Source organism: Callithrix jacchus, chromosome 2, assembly GCF_049354715.1.
Source record: "Callithrix jacchus isolate 240 chromosome 2, calJac240_pri, whole genome shotgun sequence".
Lineage (NCBI taxonomy): Eukaryota > Metazoa > Chordata > Mammalia > Primates > Cebidae > Callithrix > Callithrix jacchus.
The window spans coordinates 102,002,799-102,021,927 of NC_133503.1; the positions used below are offsets into that span (position 1 = coordinate 102,002,799).

The window sequence follows — 19,129 nt, forward strand, 5'->3', positions numbered from 1 at the left end:
GCGATTTTTCATACCTTTGTGGTGTTGGAAACATTTTGATTAATAAACTGTCAGTTAAGAGAATGAAAGATGATGAAGAAGTTAAGAATATGCCATCCTCAGACATGCCATTCTAGCATATTAACTATTTTGAGGTAAAGACACTTGATAAACAGCAGGAGCAAGAAGGTCATTCTGACCTTCCTTCTGTTTCTTAAAAGCAGGGGGTGAAATTTCCATGTGAAAGATGTCCTTCCTCCCTATACCAGAAGGAAAGTATCATTCATATCTAGGGTGGTAAGTTGAGCCCAAGGAAAACTGTACAAACAGACATGAAACTTTCTCTTCCTATCCCTTCTCTACCGAAAAGACTCTAGCCCAAGCCTCTTTGCCTTGCCACATTTCCACAGTTTACTGCTTTTTGTCTAAATTTGTCTAATGATTTGTCTATAAATCAGTATCTAAATGTTCAGCTCTTAACTGCATCTTTGGGTCTTCATTTCCCTATGAGATCTCCTGTGCCATGTAAAACTTATATTAAATTAATGTGTTTGCTTTTCTCTTGTTGATCTGTCTTTGGTTGGTTTAATTCTCAGGCCTAGCCTAAACAAACTAAGAGGACAGAGGCAAAATACTGACCCCCTACAGTGTTCTGTGTACCCAAAGTAACAGATAAATATAAACATATATCTACTTATATAATAAGCTGTTTTATACTTTATTTCTCATTGGCTTAGTTCAACCATTATTGATCAATTGTATTAAAGTTCAGATTTTTAAAAAACTATAGTTATAATATTGCTTAGTTGGGGGGTGATTATATCTTGGTGGATTCCCACTGGGAAAGCTTTACTCTAATGAGGCTACTCATGATAGTATTCCAAGAAATGGAAATATCAAGTAGTTGCTGGTGACTATTGAGTAAGTAGGATGAATCTTTAATGACTCTGCTCTTATCTATTGCTACTCTTAGTATTTTCTTGAACATAGCAATTCAGAGCCTAAGTAACTGATCATATATTCTCTGAAGAATGCTACAATTTATCCATTAAGTTATTAATGATGATAAACATGATATAAACATGTAAACATGTTATATTCATGTTTACAGTCATTTACTTGTGCCACATGAAAAAAATTACATTGTTTTGTTCAGCTTCCATTCCATTTGAGAAATATTTTTTAAATACTGGTTTTTGGCCGGGTGTGGTGGCTCACGCCTATAATCCCAGCACTTTGGGAGGCCAAGGCAGGTGGATCACGAGGTCAAGAGATTGAGACCATCCTGGTCAACGAGGTGAAACACCATCCCTACTAAAAATACAAAAATTAGCTGGGCATGATGGTGTGTGCCTGTAGTCCCAGCTACTCAGGAGGCTGAGGCAGGAGAATTGCTTGAACTGAGAAGGTGGAGGTTGCAGTGAGCCGAGATCGTGCCATTGCACTCCAGCCTGGGTAACAACAGCGAAACTCCATCTCAAAAAAAAAAACAAAACTGGTTTTTGTGGCAAGTTGACCCAACAAGTTAATAGGAGGTGAATCAAAGCCTTTATTTATTTGTTTTCAGATGGGGTCTCACTCTGTGGCTCAGGCTGGAGTACAGTGGCATGATCATGGCTCACTGCAGCCTTGACCACCTGAGTTCAAGCTACCCTTCATTAAGAAATCAAATCCTTCATTAAGAAAAAATATACCCTGTGATTCATAGACTGTGCAGATAGACATGAAAGTCATATTTGCAATATGTGATAGCCCAGATTAGATTTTTGTTTTTTTCAGAATACTATCATCAGATATTTATTGAAGTTTTGCTGAAGTCTGTGTTTTCATCCATCTGATCATACACTTGTCCGTTTGTTCATTCAATATTCATTTAGTGTGTACTATGAGCTTCTTCTAGGAGATGTAGTGGTGAATAATAGACAAGTTTTCTGCAGTCATGGAGCTTATGTTATAGGGATTATGGACAGATAGATAAGAAACATGTTAGTAGAAAATGTTGTTCAGAGAATTATGGTAGCATGATGTTATGGAAAGAGATGGTAGGTGGTCAGGGAAGACATCTCTGAATATATAATCTTTAAGCTGAGATCTGAATATTGACAAAGAGTCAGTCATACAAAAATGAATTGCTTAGTTCTTTTGTTAAACACTAGAATGTTAGAGCTATGTACAACTTTCATAGTGTCAGGCTTTTGTCCAAATTATATATATGTATTAATCCATTTTCACACTGCTGTAAAGATACTGCCTGAGCCTGGGTAATTTATAAACCAAGAAAGTTTAATTGACCCACAGTTCCACGTGGCTGGGTGGCTGGGGAGGCCTCAGGAAACTTTCAGTTATGGCAGAAGGTGAAGCAGGCACGTTTTTCACAAGGCAGCAAGAGAGGGAGAGAGAGAGAGAGAGTGAATGCAGAGTGAAACTGCCATTTATTAAACCAACAGATCTCATGAGAACTCATTCACTATCACAAAAACAGCATAGGAGAAACTGCCCCTATATAGGATTCAGTCATCTCCCACCAGACCCCTCTCTTGACACCTTGGGATTACAATTGGGAGATGAGATTTGGGTGGGGACACAAAGCCAGACTATATCAATATATGTATAACCCTAGTTCTACTAGACCCATCAGTAAACTAGTTAAATGTCCCCCACAGGTGCCTTTAAATCTGTACTGCTCTTTCATTCATCAACACGCTATAAGAGCTTTTTAACTTCCAGTGCGAAGCCCAAAGCAGGATGCTTAAGTTTGACATACTTCTCTTGCCTTTCATTTATTGTTCTGAGGCCTGCCTGCCCTAACCCAGAGCTTCATCTCATTGCTCAGACAGCTCCTTATTTCTTGATCCTTTTCCTTCCATACTCACTGGCCATCCAGGCACATTTGTTGCATACATCCTATACCACACAAATAAGAAAAGCTGATTTTGTTGTTTATGTCTGCTTAATGCCAAATTCTTGTTCTTCTGGAGTTTACTTCTGGATAATATGATTCATCCTAAGCTGAGCCAGTGAGTGCAAGAAAGTTTGACTATGTTCTCCTTCTCTGTGTCCCATTACACTTTCCCTTGCTTGTCAATCATATTTTCTCACTCCAGGGTAACATAAGCACATATTCCAGTGGTCTTTTGAGGCATCTCCAATACATTTGGTATTAATTTTGAACTGCCACCAAAGACATTATGGAGAAAATGGGCCTAGTGACACTAAGATCATCCTATGTGGGTAACTGCCTAAATTAAGAGCTGTTCCTGCTCATGTCTGAAAAACACTGTATTTTCTATTTGCACAGGATCAGTGTTATTGATAATGAATTAATGGCTTCTTACTGAGATGAAAAATCGTTTTGCTAATCCTCCATATGTGGACTCTTCAGGCCTAAATAGCCACATCAGTACATAGGCAAAGGATAACTAACATTTATGAACAAAATCAGAATATTTTGTGTTGCAATAATCATTCATGTTTTTTTGGACTCCTTAGCTTTATGGAATTGCAAACAAGAGTAACAGTTTTAAAATACTGAATCTATATCTAGGAAAATAACTAGATTGATATGTTAATCATGTTGTTTAAACAGATTCAGAGCAGTTTTAGCTCCTTAGAATTTTAAACTTTTAAAAAACAATTTTATCTATATATTTAGAAGTTGTGTTTTGGCATATAGAGTATGTTTATGTTTTTCAATGATTTTACCTGTCTGGGAAATAGATTTATCTGTTTTTCTTTTTTTGAGAAGACAGTTCTTTCCATAAAATTTCCTAGTTCTTTTCAAACAATTGAATTTGTGTCATTTTGTTCTGGCATCTGACTTAAAAGGTGAGAACTCTATGAATGATGCCATTTATCATATTAGTTCTTAGTATGAATAAAATATAAGTAAATTTTCCATTTATTGCCTCTTGTCTAATAATAAAATTGCTAAATTGCAATAATGGATTCCTAACACATTATATGTTCCTAATACACTAAATATTAAGAGTTGTTGAAGAATCAAAAACTTATCTAAATTGTCAATAGATTATCAAAACAGATGCTAGATAACATTTTGTTAATTTATTTGATTAGCTACTCACTGATCTACCCTATACAGTATATAAGATTAGGACTAGAAGACAATTCTTCAACAATTTCTTTGTTAATAGCTTACTAAAATACTTTATTTAAATTTTATTTAGATTGAGTTTTTCCACACAGTGGGCATAAATACCAAGCCCTCTCTTTCTTCCTAAGTGTGGTAAAGGTTAAATAAATACCACATATTAAGCGAGAAAGCATCTGAGGTTCCCACTGATATCTATTCTCAGTTCTTTCTTTATTTTCATACTGTAGGTAAACAATTGTTTTTTACCATTTGATGGTATTTATAAAAGTTGATTTAGGACGTTTAGAAGTAGAATTCTGGTGGACACATGGAAAATGCTAACTATTAATAGGAAGAAAAATTCATGAACCCCCCCAAATGTAAATATATTACATGTTATGATTTTTAAATGAATGTTATAAATGGCTTATTGGCTTTTTAAGAGGACTCAACTTCTATACAAAGGAGAAGAGCTAAATATATCACTTATCATATTTGGCCAGAGAAGCAAATTTTTTCCTCAGTGTGATGATTGCTTTCCTACCAATTTTGAAATGCTCTGATAAAATGCATAAGAAATAGGCTTGCCAAGATAACATTAAGTTGATTTTTCATAGACGGTTACTCATTTATTTTTTTGCATCCTTGTTCCTGTCAATTTTGATATAACCTTTCAAAATTTCGGCTCTTAAAGTCATTTTTATTTTTGCTTCAGCCTCCATGAGATTCCGAATCATAGTAAATAATGTAATAATTAGTCCCAGAAATGGTTTAGACAATAACATTTTTAGAGCAGACTATGAGGGCCCTTTGCAGATTTTGAAAGGATCTATTTCAATTACAAAAAGACCTTTCTTTCATAAAATAGTAGGAGCACATTTCCAACCTTATATTATTTGTCCACAGACCTGTTTTTATACATGAATGGGGAACTTGTAAATGTTGTTCATGTGGATGAGTAGGATGACATTTAAAAATAGCTTCAGTATTCTTTAAATATATTGAAGAGAGATGGAATGAATGTGAATAGAAAAAAGTTTTCTGGATTTCTTCTCCAAATAATGCAAAATTGTTACACAGTGTTAGACACTTGTCCTGCTGGCATTTGTATGAAGGATCGCCAAGTAATCACCCCTCCTTTGTATGCCAGAGTTTGAACAAGTTTCTGGACATAAGATATACAGAGATACGTTATTAATTTCATCCTTTTTATCAGAATGATGATTTTATAATTTGTGCAGAAGAGCTTTTCCCTCATGTTCTACATTTGCTTTTTATTAACTGAATGGTCAAGAGAGCTTAATTTGCACAAAACAATGACTGAATAAAGCACATGCTACTGTGAACTGTAGACTGTGTTTTGTGCCTGTGTTCTAGTAAAGTAACCATTTAAAGTTGAAGAGCCCAAGGCTTTTTAACTGTTCAGCCTTCAGAGACCATACCATGCAGAGGTACAGATTTTGATTTTTAATCCATAGACTTTATGCTATTATTTTAGAACAGGTGATCAAGAAACTACAAAGGGGAGTACAGACATCTAAAATTAAGGCTTACAGATGTGTTTTCAAGCTCCAACATCCTGAATCTGTGGTTTTCCAAGTATTTAATGACTTTGATTTTTAAAAATCACACTGTTTCTTTCTACATTATCATACATTTACATTACATCTTGAAATAAATTTAGACATTAGAATAAAACATAGACACCCCACTGAGTTAAAGATTTTAAATCTTATTCTATTGTACTTACCCTTAGACAGATCCACCCACTTAACTCTGAGGTCTGCATATAATATTCACCGATATAAATGCAACAAGATTACTAAATCAGAAGATGTTAAAAACTGTCGGTGTAGGATTGTGAACTTGAATAGGTAGAAAAGGAAATTCTTCTAAGACAGTAAACACTGTATGATTAAATATTTTTTCATTGGTGACCATTAGGGAATATATAGTAGTGAAAATTACCTTTTCAGCTTTTCAAGATGAGTTTCTGATTAGAAATTCAAAGGAAATCTTCTTTGGTAATCATTTTAATGCTCCACATCAGTGAAGTCAACTTTGCTTCCTCATAAAGTTTTGTTTTTCATTGGTAATTTACTAATAAAATGCAGTGAGGGGTGGTGCAGGACTGTGTTTTCTAATAGAACTCAAGGGGGCAGTAGTTCCAGGGGAAGATAAACTGCACTAAACTACTCATTTTTGTTTTTTTAAAGTAGATTAAAATTTTTAGTGGGAACATTATAACAGTTATGGCATGTAAAATACAGAAAATGGCATTTTTCAATAGTAAACTAATTACTGGTTTTGTTAATAAATTATAAAAATTGAATTTTAATTTACTCTCTGGAAGGGTGATTGGAAATATGCATGATGCATCTATGGGGAGAGGGCTAGTGTGGTGAAAAAAGGGGTCTGCATATGTATAAAGTTAAAATATTAATTGTTAAATTTTGTTATTGGTCTAAGTGAATGGTTTAGAAGAATGTTTTATTCTCCCTCTCTATTGACAATTTTCTGTATAGTTATTTCACACATTGATTATATGTTTATATTACATGGGAATCAAAGAGAGTATACCATATGCAGTGTCTCTATTCATAGTCCTTTCCTTAAAACAAAAGAAGAATATCAAAATTCTCAAAATATGTCATACATCTTAACAGTATGCACAAATTCAGTAGTTACTCCTTATTTTCATTCTGTTCCCTTTGGGAAATACTCATCCCTCAGGTGTGATTGAAAAGGGCTGCCTGTGTACTTATATCGGGGAAAGCATTTAATGAGACCTATAAATGATTCTTGGCAATAGAAAGAAAACAACTACAAATTTTGTAAATTCCATATTTACAAAAAAGATGCACCCACTTGCCAGGCACAGTGGCTCGTGTCTGTAATCCCAGCAGTTTGGGAGACTAAGGTGGGCAGATTGCTTGAGCTCAGGAGTTTGAGATCAGCCTGGACAACATGGTGAAAGTCCGTGTCTCTTAAAACTTCACAAATTAGCCAGGTATGGTGGCACGTACCTGTAATTCCAACTATTTGGGAGGCTGGGAATCATCTGAGCCCAGGAAGTCAAGGCTGTGACCCATGATCACACCACTGCACTCCAGCCTAGGCAACAGGACTGAGACCCTGCCTCAAAAAAAAAAAAAACATTTAGCAGCTCCAGCTTCACTCTCTCATTTCTGAAGGCCAAGTGTTATCTACTCTCATTATATCCAACTTTCTCCTAAATGCTAAGGGTCATTTGAAAAAGTCCGGACTTCCACTGGTCCAGCATACTAGGAGAAGGCTTCATAGAGCTTCTCTGTTCTTAAATTGCAACAATGACACTAGTTAATTTTTGGTGGTGCAGTCCAATAAGTTTTAGTATGTAAAGTAGTACTTTTCTCAGCCTGGCAGATTACAGGACAGTCCCAAAGCTAATGCCAGAAAATAAACAGATACTGTGTTGACCAGGCAGAGGTGTATGACACCTAAATTAACAAAGAAAACATGTTGTGATAGATTATTTTACTGTTACTAAAACTAAATATTTTGTATTGATATCCATGTATTATTATAATCTGCAACATAATGTTAAGATTAGAGCATACTAAAAATTTAGGGGAATTCCTATATGTACCTCACTTTCAGTGAAATGCATTTAAGCAAAATGCAGATTTAAGGAATTCACAAATTAAGTTAAAAATTCACTCTGTAAGTAGCAGTTCATTTCCTAGGGTCCTGCTGTACTAACCTTGTTTTAGGGGAGTGAATAGGGTGTTTTGTGTGTAAGAAGTAGGGGGAAAGTATAAGCCCTGATTCCCATTCTCAAGAAACGTATTTAACAACCTACTTAGAGAAAAAGTAAGGTTTGTATAAAACAAACAGCAGAGAAGCAAATAATAATAAGAAACCTGCAATAAAGTGCCCAAGTGGGTAGTGTATTAAAGGAAAAAGTAAAAGCAGACCTCCCTTTCCAAATCAAAGTATATGCAAAACACCAACACAGAAAATGGAGAAATGTGATTTTTTATTACTATAATTTTGTCATACAAGGTCAAATGTATATAACATTTACTCAAAGCATTCAAAAAAATGAGGCCATTTAAATAAGTAGCAAAGGGACTGATCTGTGGGAAGGACTCAATAAATGTTAAATACTGTTATTGGTATAAGTTATATATTATGTGCTTTGAATAGCCGTGGCAATACTCTATTAGCCTCAGCTTTCAGTTTGTTTCTGTATTTTGTTCAGGCTGCACATTGTAGAGACGAATTTTGACATGGTGAGGTTTTGTTTGGTGGTAACAGCTTGCTCTGCTAACATCACATTGGGATAGTCTTCAGTTAAATCAAGAGGTCAAGAAAAGAGTTTCTTTCAACCAGCACCCTCTTGCACACCCAACAGAAGAAACAACAAGAACAACAAAAAAAAAAACCTTAGTGGCACAAGTTAAATTGGTTATTTTAGTAAACAAAAATAGGTAATAGTGACTGTGTGTTTTGTATTCATGTTAAACCTATAAAATACAACCAGGCATATGAAAACCCCTTATAATATCCTGATGAAAAACTAACTTTTCAGTGGGACATGGTGGCTCACGCCTGTAATCCTAGCACTTTGGGAGGCCAAGAAGGGTGAATTACCTGAGGTCAGGAGTTTGAGACCAGCCTGGTGAAACCCAGTCTCTACCAATTGTACACAAATTAGCAGGGTGGGCATGGTGGCTCCTGCCTATAATCCCAGCTACTCAGGAGGTTGAGGCAGGAGAATCACTTAAACCCGGGAGATGGAAGTTGCAGTGAGCCGAAATTGCGCCATTGCACTCCAGCCTTGGCAACAAGAGAGAAACTCAGTCTCAAACAGAAACAACAACAACAACAGCAAAAGGCTAACTTTCCAAGGTATGTGCTCTGAGAAACCCCAATAAGTCTTGTAAGACAGGGAGTCAACAGACCACGTAGTCCATAGGCCAAATCTGGCCAACATCTGTTTTTGTATGGCCCACATGCTGAGACTGACTTTTGTATTTTCAGAGATTGAAACACATTTTTAAAAAAGAAAGAATTTATTATGATGTGAAAAATATATGGAATTCTAGTTAATTATCTATAAATTAAATTTTATTGGAACACAGCCATGTTCATTCACTTACATATTGTCTGTGAATGGTTTCCTGCTAGAGTGGCTGAGCATAGTAGTTTTGATAGATTCCACATAGCCTGCAAAGCCTCTTATTTACTATCAAGCCCTTTACAGAAAAAGTTTGCCAATCCCTTCCATAAGAAATATTAAGGTGGAAAAAGAGGGGACCATTAAATGCTGAAGCCAGGGAAGGCATCGTGAAAGAGTTGGTCTTGACTCAGACTATTTGGATGGACAAAGGAAGGTCCAAACAATGAAGGAAAATACAGGAGAGAAAATGTAGAAGACTAAGGGTGAATGGCTCGCATTTGGTACACCATAATCAAATTCCTACATGTGATTTTTTTTAAAGATGTCAATAATTTGTCAAAACAGGAGATTTTATCTACTTACATTATTTAATGATGACACATGTTACTAATAGTTTCTTTATGTTATGATCAAGCTTATTAAAACATTGTACTTTGGCTGGGCATGGTGGCTCACACCTGTAATCCCAGAACTTTGGGAGGCCAAGGCAGGTAGATTGCTTGAGCTCAGGAGTTCAAGATCAGCCTGGGCCAACATGGTTAAACCCCGTTTCTACAAAAAAAAGTGCAAAAATTATCTCATATCGTGGCACGCGCCTGTAGTCCCAGCTCCTTGGGAGGCTGAGGTGGGAAGATCTCTTGAGCCCGGGACGTTGAGGCTGCAGTGAACTGTTTGTGCCACTGTACTCCACCCTGGGTGACAAAATGAGACCCTGTCTCAATACAAAACAAAAACAACAACAAAAACAAAAACATTCTACTTATATTTATTAACTCTTTGGTCATTCTTTTATTGGGGGCAGGGGGGAAGGAGTTTCGCTCTTGTTACCCAGGCTGGAGTGCAATGGCGCAATCTCGGCTCACCGCAACCTCCGCCTCCTGGGTTCAGGCAATTCTCCTGCCTCAGCCTCCTGAGTAGCTGGGATTACAGGCACGCGCCACCATGCCCAGCTAATTTTTTGTATTTTTAGTAGAGACGGGGTTTCACCATGTTGACCAGGATGGTCTTGATCTCTTGACCTCATGATCCACCCGCCTCGGCCTCCCAAAGTGCTGGGCATTCTTTTAACAAATATCTCTTGAGTGCCTATTGTGTACGAGGCAGTTTGTCAGGAACCTCAGTTGCAATGATGAGCAAAACAAAAACTAAACAAGGGCAAAAAGGCTATGAGTCCCAGCCATTTTAGGAGCTTACAGTCTATGGGGAAGAAGAAGGTTTCTCAAATAATCACAAACAAATAAAACATTTTCCTGCGGTCGGGCGCTGTGGCTCAATCCTGTAATCACAGCACTTCGGGAGGCTGAGGCGGGTGGATCACGAGGTCAAGAGATCGAGACCATCCTGGTCAACATGTTGAAACCCCGTCTCTACTAAAAATACAAAAAATTAGCTGGGCATGGTGGCGCGTGCCTGTAATCCCAGCTACTCAGGAGGCTGAGGCAGGAGAATTGCCTGAACCCAGGAGGCGGAGGTTGCAGTGAGCCGAGATCGCGCCATTGTACTCCAGCCTGGGTAACAAGAGCTAAACTCCGTCTCAAAAAAAAAAAAATTTTTTCCTAGGAAAGCCTGTAGTTGACGTCAAGGATCTGAGCATATATTAAGTAGGTCCAGAACTGGAGGACCATGAGAATCTTCCCTGAGGAGGTAGAGATTAAGCTGAGATTTAAGGAAGAAGCAGGGGTTATTGTGGTGATGGGTATGGGAGAGTGGTGAGCATTTGAGTCAGAAGGAATACAGGTGCTAAGGGTCCATGGTAGGAGTAACAGTGAAAATCGGCTCCTGTGGCAAGGTACAGGGAAAAGGAAGAGCTTAGTGCTGATGGAAATTGAGGCAAAAACCAGGAGATGCAGTGCATTGTAGCCACATTAAGATTTTTTATCTTTACCCCAAGAGCAGCAGATTTCATTGAAATGTTTTAAACAAGGGGCACAAATTTTAACTGGCCCACTAGACAAGTTAGAAGGTCATTGCAGTCTAAGTGAGAGATGAGAGCATTTTGTTTTATGATAGAGCCTGTAGGGATAGGGAAAAATGTATTGTGAATAGTGTTCAGAATACATTTTGGAGGCTGTACCAACATAACTTGATGGATTTGAATATGGGGAGACAGTGAAGGAAAGAGGGATTTTACCTAAGACTATTTGGTTTTGGTTTTTCATGACAGGATGAATAGGAGCACCATTCTCTGAGATAGGCAACTTGGGAGGAGGGCTGTCAAAAGTTCACTCTTTGGCAGGTGGAATTTGAGGTGCCTTTGAGGCATTCATTTGAAATGTTATGTAAGTAATCTGTGTATAAGTTGATTATGCATATCTGTGTATCAGTGATCTGTGGATAAGTGCTGCTTTAGAGCCAGGAGTATGGCTGAGAACACCAGAGATTGCTAATAGAGTGAGAAGGGAGAAAGCATTCTTTTTTTTTTTTTGAAACAAAGCCTCACTCTGTCACCCAGGCTTGAGTGCATTGGTACGATCTCGGCTCACTGCAACCTCCACCTCCCAGGTTCAAATGATTCTTCTGCCTCAGCTTCCTGAGTAGCTGGGACCACAGGCGCCTGCCCCCATGCTCGGCTGAGTTTTTGTATTTTTAGTAGAGACAGAGTTTCACTGTGTTAGCGAGAATGGTCTCGATGTATTGACGTTGTTATCCACCTGCCTCAGCCTCCCAAAGTTTTGGTTTTACAGGCATGAGTCTGGAAAGTATATCGAGGAGAAGCAGAAAAATGGGAATAAAACTAGAAAAGTATAGTGTGGTAGAAGTCAAAGAAGAGAAGTGTCAAGGGAATGATAATGCTTTAGAAAAGTCAACAGAAAGAGATTGATGAATGTCCATGGATTTTGTGAAATCAATGTCTTTGGTGACCAGAGTAAGAAATGTTTCAATGAGGCAGTGAGACTAGAATCCCTAAATCATTGTTTTATCAAAGTTATTTATACTTTTAAATATATTAGTTGTAAAGAAAACCTAAAGAAAGGTCCCAGGCGTAATCTTTCTATTGTTCAGTTGATCTCCAACTTTACAATGGCAGTTAATTAAAAATCGATTCACTTAAAAGAAATTTGCTTCACAGCAAATTTTGACTGAAGACATCTATTTCCCATCACCTAAATACTTAAATCTTACCCAGATTGGCCAGGCGCAGTGGCTCACGCCTGTAATCCCAGCACTTTGGGAGGCCGAGGCAGGTGGATCACAAGGTCAAGAGATCGAGACCATTCTGGTCAACATGGTGAAACCCCGTCTCTACTAAAAATACAAAAAATTAGCTGGACATGCTGGCACATGCCTGTAATCCCAGCTACTCAGGAGGCTGAGGCAGGAGAATTGCCTGAACCCAGGAGGCGGAGGTTGCGGTGAGCCGAGATCGTGCCATTGCACTCCAGCCTGGGTAACAAGAGCAAAACTCCGTCTCAAAAAAAAAAAGAAAAAAGCAAAACTGGTGACTCATGAGAAATACATCCACAAAGGCCTTTTCAATTTTAAGTAGGTTTTCAGCAAACTTAATTATATTACATCAATTTATTAAATAATGCCTTTCTGCCTCACCAAGATTAGTTCTGTATGTGGCTATAAGGAAGGTTGAAAAGGGAAGGATGGGGCATATTGTTTGTTTACATGTGGCTTCTCATATGTATTTAATTGCTTTTCTTCTGCTTTCTTTTTTTTTATAATGTGAAAGTGTGTTATAATGTGAAAGTGTGTTATAATGTGAAAAAGGGCAGAGATTGTATGTTACTGTTGGATTCTTCAGAAGCAGGCACTGAGATGGAGATTGGGGTATAAGATGTTTACTAGGGATCAACTTCCATAAAAGAAAGTATGAAGGAAGAAGGATTGAACAGAGGTAAAATTCAAACTGTGATGCAGTCACAGAGATGCTTTGGCCAACCCAACAGGAACGCTCAAGCAAGTTTTCCCTGTTGGAGTGTCCTGCTTTGGGTTGACCTGGATGAGTGTTTATGTCCCCCCTCACTCAGTGGCTGTTGCAGGCTGCTGTTTGGAAGATGCTGGCTGCCGCCCCACCCAGTAGTTGGCTGCAAGTCCTTATTTGAAGAGGAATCTGAGCAGTGCATCTGTCTCTACCATAGCATATTGTAATCTTCACATAATTGAATTGAATACTTGTATACATATAAATTGGTTTGGATCTTTTAAAAGCAACAACTTGCACTTACCCAGTCAAGGACTTAATAGGCTCATGTGAACAGAGGCCCAGGGGTTTGGTAGGCTTCAGAATTTCCTTAATCCGTCAGCTCCAGCTCCATTCGCCAGAGTGTTCTGGACGTTGTCCTGTTCAGTGCTTGGACAGTGTATGTCCTATTCAGTGTGCTTTTGCTGCAGCCAACCTTTCTGGTAGTAGCAAGGTGACTAAGGCCCCACATCTGCATACCATCAAGTCCAGGAGAGGAAAGACCATCTGATGATATGCCACTGTAGAGGTGAAAGGGGGTGATACCTTTCCTCACGCATTATAAGGGTCATAGCCAACATTCCTATAAAACAAGACAGGTTAGCAAGAAAAAAAACAAATTTATTTAATCAGAGTTTTATGTGACATGGAGCCTTCAGAAATCAAGACCCACAGACTCAGAAAAACTGTTTATTTTTTATGCTTAGGTTTGATGAAGGATAGACAGCTGTGTTGAAATGTGATTGGATAAAAGGCTACAATTGAATGTAATAGATGGGAGGGTGGGTGGACCCACCAAAGCCTGTCTGTTTAAATTTTTTCCGGCCTCTTTGTGTATCATTTCTTCTTTCTAATTATGGGGCAGGACTTCTCTGGAATGAGGATCTTTAAGGGAGAAGAAAGAGAGTGACCTTTCTAGGTTTTATGGCTTGCTCTGGGGTTGAGGAATTCAGTTTCTATGATCTTCCATGGTGGAAAGAAATTCTGATTTCTATGAATAACTTTGATAGGGTAGAAAAAGGGGCAGGAGATATGAGAAAGACCTTGCTTCCAAGGCTCTTCCAATGTTCTGTATTGTTGTTGTTATCAAGACAAGGTCTCAGTGTGTCATCCAGGATGGAGTGCAGTGACACAATCTCTGATAACTGCAGCCATTGCCTCTCGGTCTCAAGAGATCCTCCCATCTCAGCTTCCTAGTAGCTGGGACTACAGTGCATGCCATTACACCCAGCTAAATTTTTTTGTACTTTTTGTAGAGACTGGGTTTTGCCATGTTGCCCAGGCTGGTGTCAAACTCCTGGCCTCAAGCAGTCTATCTGTCTCTGCCTCCCAGTGTGCTAGGATTACAGGCATGAGCTACCACACCCAGCCCCAGTGTTCTGTTGCTCAAAGTATTCAGCATGCTAAGGTACCATACACTGAGGTTTCATGTTCTGAGCCCCAACAGCACACAGTGTTCAGGCACAGTCCTGAGACATGCTCAGCCCGGACCACATGGGGTTGGAAATAGTGGCAGAGGTAAAGAAGGCAATAATTAGCTTAGCCTAGGTTCAGCCATCTATTGTTGGAGCCACTAGTAGAGTCAACTTGTCCTGGAATCCCTTGGTTTCCCAGTGAGAAACTAAGGAGAGGAGACCACCAACAAACAATGAGAAATGGATTTTTGACAAATTCTGTCTGTGTTGTTGTCAGATGATAATCAGTTTACTTTACCTGTGTGGGCATAACTGTAGACCAAGCTACAAACAAAAAACTTGTTTTTTTTTTTTTGGTTACTAAGAACCAATTATCTTTGTTCTTTGAACTGTTACTTGTGGGTCAAATTAAACTTATCAACACTAAAGTTTTTATAACCTTTTAAAGTTATAAGTTTTATAAACTTATAAAAACTTATGACTAAAGCTGTCATAGAGTTGGACATCCAGTGAAGGGAAGGAGGAACTATGCAAGACTATGAAGTCAAAATTTGAAATTGATATGTTTGACTTTCAGCTTGTCTTTTTTGCTCTGGTTCACCTCTGAGTGAAGATAATGAGGAAAAAAAGTGAAAGAATCAAGGAGCTTAGACAATTCAAAAATGTAAACCCAAATTAAATCACGGCAAGCTTTCTTTTGGGTCAAGTTGCAACTCCAAAGAGAAAAGAGAAACGAATAAAACTGGCATATAGGAATTGTAAGTGTTAAAATATTTATCTACGTTAAGAAGTTCCTAGTCCCATCTGGGACACCTATTGTATTGATGGAAGTAGACTCTATAAAAATTTCATTTTCTTGGAGATTTTATTAGGTTTTTTTTTTAAAAAACAGCAGCATTTGATTTCTCTGCCTTTACTAAATGGTTGAGATTGCAGGCTGACACTTATTAATTATACCAGATTTCTAGTTTTAATTAGAAAATCTCTTCTGAGACTAAACCTTTTTACCATTAGGCTGTTTGAAACCTATGAGATAAAAAGGGAGAGTTCTTTCAGAAAATTATTTACATGAATTTAATTAATGATTATAATCTCCATGGTCATTTCTGCAAAAGAGCATTTAATCCCTTAACCAGTTTTCATGATTTGCATTTTGCAAAAACATGTTGGCCCTGCAGGCTTATTATCTGAGTTGTGTTTCTTTTCCAGATGAAACTTATTTTGGGTGAGTTTTATTTTGCTACTGCTCCAAGACCCCCCCCACCCCCCACCCCCCGTTTCATACCTTAACACCTGTTTCTCATGCAGAGCAAACCGATTGGTAGAAAAGTAAAGTTTGCTTCCTTTTGCCAAGACAGAACATAGCCCTTGGCAAGGTTACCTTTGAAAACAGTTTTTCATGCAGAGACCGTATACAAGTAGCATTGCTGTTGCCAAGATCCTCTGACTAATGAAGGGTCGGAGCGATGGTGTATTCTTTTTCATTGCTTGCGGCACGTATATGTGGCATTTCTTCTGAGAAAAGGCACTCTAGCGTTTCAAACACAAGCTAGAAGTTTAACCTTCCAAGAGGAAGGTCAGTGTTAGTTTTTATTGATAACACAGAAGAAAGCCACTTTATAAGAATATGAAAGATAAATTCTTTGCTAAGTAAAAACGATTAAACACACTGAGCTTTCCAGCTTTCTTATGAAAATCAGTTTGAAACTATTTTACATTTTCAAAGTTTCTTTTGTTTTCCATCCTAGCTTGGGTGTCAGTCAGATCCTTCATATTGATGATGCTCAGCAACAGTCTCCAAGCTGTGGAGACATGGTAACGATTCCAGGCTCAGGTCCCTGTATACAGCTGTCTGTTCTGTTTTGTTGCTGTTATACTATATTTTTTTTGGTTATGTTTAATCGTATTTTATGAGAACATTTCCATTTCCATTATGCTTTAAGCCATCTATAGTTAACAACGGTTTCATAAACTCTGAGGCTGCCGGGCATGATGGTTCAGGCCTGTAATCTCAGCACTTTTGGAGGCTGAGGCAGGTGGATTATTTAAGGCCAGAAGTTCAAGACTAACCTGAGCAACATGGCAAAACCCTGTCTCTACAAAAAAAAACCAAAAAACAAAAAAATTAGCCACCAAAAATATGGTGAGACATACCTGTAGTCCCAGCTATTCAGGAGGTTGAGGTGTGAGAATGGCTTGAACCTGGGTGGCATAGGTTGCAGTGAACTGAGATCACACTACTGCACTCCAGCCTAGGTGGCAAAGCAAGACCCTGTCTCAAAACAAACAAACAAACAAATAAACTCTGGGACAATGCTTTGTTTCACAAGTACTAAAACCCTAGAGGGCAGTGTTTTGTGAGTTTACATGAAGCTAAAAAAAGAATGGAAAATATTTTATTCTTATGTGCATGATAAAAGAAGCTGCTTTCTTAATATCTGTGTGTGTGTGTGTGTGTGTGTGTGTGTGTGTGTGTGTGTTTGCTGGGGTGTGTGTGTGTCTTTGTGTCCGTGTGCTCTGAGGTAAGGGTGAGGGAGAAGCCATGGAGATGGATTGTTTCTTGCTTTATTTTCCTTTTATTAGGTGGATGTTTTTCACATTAAATATTTTTACTATTTTATAGCTTCTTAAATATTGATTATTTGGGGTTATAATTTTTCAGTTTTCTTATATCTTCGCCTCTTCAGTCATGGACAAGGGCAAAATAATGCATTAATTCTATAACATTTCAGCAATACTGCTACACAATATTGCCTTCTTAAACAATTGTCAATAGCTGATTGAAAAGTACATTTCTTTAAATAACAAATTTTATTATCCCAATCCTACTGAAAGGCTCCACTTACCTCCAGTTATTGGAGGAATTCAACTATTTCACTTTAGTTCTACAGTCTTTTTATATTTCTTTTGGCCAAACACGATATGGTCACAGAAAGTTCAGTCATACAAAGATGAGGAAATCGATTCTGCAAAAGGTACTGGAAACAAAACAATAATGTTATAATCATTTGATTATTACTATTATTATTTTTTTGATGTTTTAAAAAAGGGATTTGTAGATGATCACTCTTGAATTGGGGTTCATGTTCTACCACACTTTGCAGATTATAAAGGAATGTTTACAGGACTGGAAATAAGAAAACTCGAAAAAGCAAAGAGATTGCTACTTTATAAAATGTTGTCTACTGGGAAATAGAGGCAGCATGCTGGGTGGCTGCTTACACCTGTATGTCACTGGAAATTTTTAGAATAACAATGACAATAACAAACATGTTGAGCACTCAATATATGTCAGCTGTTAATCTAAGTACTTATAGATAATATTGACTCATTTAATTTTTATAACAATGCTATAAGGTGTATTGCTGTGTTAGAGATGAGAAGTCAGCCAGGTGCAGTGGCTCACACCTGTAATCCCAGCACTTTGGGAGGTGGAGGCAGGTGGATCACTAGATCAGGAGTTTGAGACCAGCCTGGCCAACGTGGTGAAATCCTGTCTCTACTAAAAACACAAAAAATTAGCTGGGCATGGTGGTACTAGCCTGTAATCCCAGCTACTTAGGAGGCTGAGGCAGGAGAATCGCTTGAACCTCTGAGGCAGAGGCTGCAGTGAGCTGAGATCACACCACTGCACTCCAGCCTGGGTGACAAAGTGAGACTCCATCTCAAAAAAAAAGAAAAGAAAATCAGAAATCAGAGACCCACAGTCATATTTCTTGGAAGTGAAATAGCTGAAATTTAAACCCAGGAAACCTGAGCCCACTGTCCTTGGTTCAACTGCTGTTTTTTCCACATCATAGTATTAGCATTTTTCATTAGAGGGGGACTTTAAGAAATCCTCTTTAATAATCTTTATTTTTCATGTATCTTCCTATGTAAATATATAACTGGCTCAGAGTCACTGAGTTACTTTCCAAAGGTCAGATTGTCAGGACAGAGGCATGATTATAGTTGAGCCTGTGTACCTTTTGGTTCCATGTTTTCTCACCTACTAGGCTTCTGCCCTGGTAGCAATACTGGAGGCTTATCTAATAGGAAGCCTCTTTTCTCCTGCTCTATGAAGAGTTGAGAGTTGGGCTTAACTCTTTCCTTCCTGATGAACTTGCAGCCCAGAGTGTGATGTTCAGCTAAGTCAGCAGACTAGAAATGTTCTTGGAGAGGGGTAGAATGGGGAGGGAAGCTGGACAAGCACAGGTGAAGTGGGGCCTGGAAGAATGACTTGGACATTTATTTGTGAGGCAAACCTTGAATAATATTTGAATATGTGGTTGTAAGGAGATCTTGTTACTGGTTCTTACCTTAGAAAAAGCAGTCTTAATGGTAAGGAACCCTAATTTCTCAAAATATAAATGCTCTGTTCACATTCTAAAATAAAAAATAAAATTCCAGGCTCCCCAACCAACTGAATCAATCCTTCCTTTCAGCCAAGGAGATTCTAAAGTAAATCTGAAAATTTAATTCAGGCTGTGGTGAGAAGGAAGAGTCAGACAGGCCTCATTATACTCTCCTTCTTTAGGAATTCAGGCACAACTGACCGACATTCACATTAAAAAGAGATCTAAGACTGGCAA

The 19,129-nt window shown here is 38.1% G+C and overlaps 1 protein-coding gene and 1 pseudogene across 11 annotated transcripts in view; both read left to right on the top strand.

The window, feature by feature from the left end:
* LOC103791474 (large ribosomal subunit protein eL34 pseudogene) overlaps positions 1 to 18,244 on the top strand; it is a 40,868-nt pseudogene extending 22,624 nt beyond the window's left edge. The window contains exon 2 of the transcript XR_013532421.1: positions 1 to 18,244. This exon is cut by the window's left edge and continues 22,303 nt beyond it. The product of XR_013532421.1 is annotated as a large ribosomal subunit protein eL34 pseudogene (transcript).
* FBXL17 (F-box and leucine rich repeat protein 17) overlaps positions 1 to 19,129 on the top strand; it is a 572,981-nt gene that overhangs the window by 296,952 nt on the left and 256,900 nt on the right. The gene's annotated exons all lie outside the window — the stretch shown is intronic.